This window comes from Sceloporus undulatus, chromosome 2 (assembly GCF_019175285.1).
Source record: "Sceloporus undulatus isolate JIND9_A2432 ecotype Alabama chromosome 2, SceUnd_v1.1, whole genome shotgun sequence".
NCBI classification, from domain to species: Eukaryota; Metazoa; Chordata; class Lepidosauria; order Squamata; family Phrynosomatidae; genus Sceloporus; species Sceloporus undulatus.
The window spans coordinates 239,731,514-239,734,587 of NC_056523.1; positions in this window are offsets into that span (position 1 = coordinate 239,731,514).

Consider the following 3,074-nt stretch of genomic DNA (forward strand, 5'->3'; position numbering starts at 1 on the left):
CACAAGAACAGAGCACCGATAAATAATACCAATACAATTATAGTACAGTACATGGATACAACGTGTTGAAACTCAACATTTAGTATATTTACAGTATTCTGTATCTTACAAACTCAAAATGTATATTACACCAAAGCAACATTTTTGTTGTTGTAGTATATCATTGCATTCACTGTTAAAATTTCTCAGCAAGTCCTTCATGAACATCCTTAATGTGAGATGTATAAGGAAGATCAAGAATGTAGAAAAGAAGAAATGACGAATTTCGTGGTCTTCTTCAGTCTTCCCATAAATCTTAATACGATTAATACAAATAACGAGAATTAACAGTTTCTTTATAACGTATCAATACATTATGACAAGTTATAAGTTTATATAAATTATTTTGTTTTGTGACATTTCCAATATATGGAAATTTGATAAAGAAACTGTTAATTCTTGTGTTAATTGTATTAAGATTTATGGATTTATTGGAAGAATGAAGGAGACCATGAAATGACATAATAATTCTGGTTTTTAAACAGAGGCTCGATGGCCCTTTGTTGGGAATGGTTTGATTGTGTATTCCTGCGTGGCGGGTTGAATGGCCATTGATGTATCATAATTTTTTTTAGGATTCAGCTTCTTTCTCTCATCCAGTCCATTACCAGTCCCAGATATTGGTTTAGGACACTTGTTTCTGTACCAGAAATGGATGCAAAAGAAATATAGAATTGGGAGTATCATTCTAAAGCTGTCCCTAAATGGCAAGATGACTTCATTCAACAGGTTGATGTTAGCATGAAAGAGAGACAGAATGAAACTGGAATAAATGTCACAAGAGTGAGCAGTAGCCTCCCAGCCTTCTGGGGTATATTCTCAAGATAGGAATGGAACCACTGAAACATTATGTATTCATTCTCCGACCCCGAGAATTTTCTCTTCTAGAAAGAGACTATGAAGGAGAGTGTCGTTATATTAAAAATAGAGGTAAATCAGCTAAGTTGCACTCTTCCATCCTTTACTCCTTTCAAGATAGGTTATCCACCAAAACAAACAAGGTAGTTTTTGTTCTGTTCACTCCTCTCTTGAAACCAGCTTGAAATTTCAGGTTCAAAACACACTGCAGAAATAATCCAGTTTGAGATCACTTTAACTGCCCTGGTTTAATGCTAGGGAATTTTGGGAACTGTAGTTTTGTGAAACATTTAGCCTTCTCTGTCAGAGAGCTCTGGTACCACAATAAACTACAATTCCCAGAATTCCCTAGCACTAAGCAAGGGGAGTTAAAGCAGTTTCAGACTGGATTATTTCTGCAGTGTGTTTTGGACATCAGTCTGAATTGATTTCCTGCTGAACCAAACAACTAATTAAATAAGGAGATAGGTAATATCTGAACATAGCATACTTGTCTCTCATTTGAGACTTTCATGAAAAGTCCCTAATGGGCCATTGCTTAGATTGGTCGAAGTGGAGTGGGGAGAAACTACTAAGAATTAAATGGAACTTGCCTTGAGAGCAAGGCAATACTTGGGATTCCTCCCCTCCTTTTTTTTAGACAAAAAGAAATTGGTTGTCAAAACTGTTTGATTGCAGGGAGTAAAGATGCAACAGCTTCTTCATTTATTGAAGGATCTGGATTTTAATTGTAATTGCTTTGCTTTCATAAACAGAGATTGAAAAATATAATAGATATGTCATCAAAATCCCTTCCTTGCTACAGTCTTATTAGTTGAGTTGAGACTGCCTTGGTCGCCTTAGTCGATGATCTCCGTCTGGGCATCGACAGGGGAAGTGTGACCTTGTTGGTGCTATTGAACATCTCAGCGGCTTTCGATACCATTGACCACGGTATCCTTCTGGAACGCCTGAGGGAGTTGGGCATCGGGGGCACTGTGCTCCAGTGGTTCCGATCCTACCTCTCGGGCAGATTCCAGATGGTGCAGTTGGGGGACACATGCTCCTCTAAGAGGGAATTGACATCTCGTGTCCCTCAGGGAGCTATATTGTCCCCCACTTTGTTTAACATTTACATGAAACTGCTGGGAGAGATCATCCGGAGACACGGGGTGCGGTGTTATCAGTATGCTGATGACACCCAAATATGTTTCTCTGTGTCCCTGACTGATGCAGTGACTAAGGATGTCGTCTCTCCTCTGAATGCCTGCCTGGAGTCGGTAATGGGCTGGATGAGGGAAAACAAACTCAGTTTGAATCCAGAGAAAACGGAAGTACTGGTGATAGGTTCCCCAGGCCCGGGGAAGGAAATTTGTCCACCAGTCCTGAATGGGGTCACACTTCCCCTGAAGGACGAAGTTCGCAGTTTAGGAGTACTTCTGGACTCGTCCCTGCAATTAACATCTCAAGTAGATGCGATGGTCAGAAGTGCTTGCTATCAACTTCGGTTGATATGCCAAATGTGACCCTACCTGGGCCAAAGGGACCTTGAAACGGTGGTACATGCTCTGGTAACCTCTTGCTTGGATTTCTGTAATGCGCTCTACATGAGGCAACCCTTGTACCAAGCCCGGAAGCTCAGTTAGTACAAAATATGGCGGCCAGATTGGTCACCGGTGTGTCCAGGTTTGACCATATAATACCTATTCTGAAAGATCTGCACTGGCTGCCTATTCGCTTCCGAGCACAATACAAGGTGTTGGTTATTACCTATAAAGCCCTACATGGCTTGGGCCCGAGTTACTTGAGGGACCACATCTCCCCAAATAATCCGCCCCGCACACTCAGAATAACCGGGAAGAACTTGTTGGAAATTCCACCTTCTAAATAGGTTATTACTTCCCAGATGGCCTTCTCAGTAGCAGCCCCACAAATCTGGAATAGTCATCCCGACGAGCTCCGTCTTATCACCCCCCTGGAAACATTTAAAAAGAGGCTTAAAACCTTCCTCTTCTGTCAAGCCTTCTCCCCTGGAAAATGAAGTCGTGTACTCTGATCTCATTGACTCTCTACCTCACCCTACTGATTGATTGAATGATTGTTTTTAGATTGTATATTGTATTTAGTGCTCTTGGTTTTATCTATTTTATGATGTTTTTGTAATTGGTTTTAAACTCTATGTAAACCGCTTTGATCTT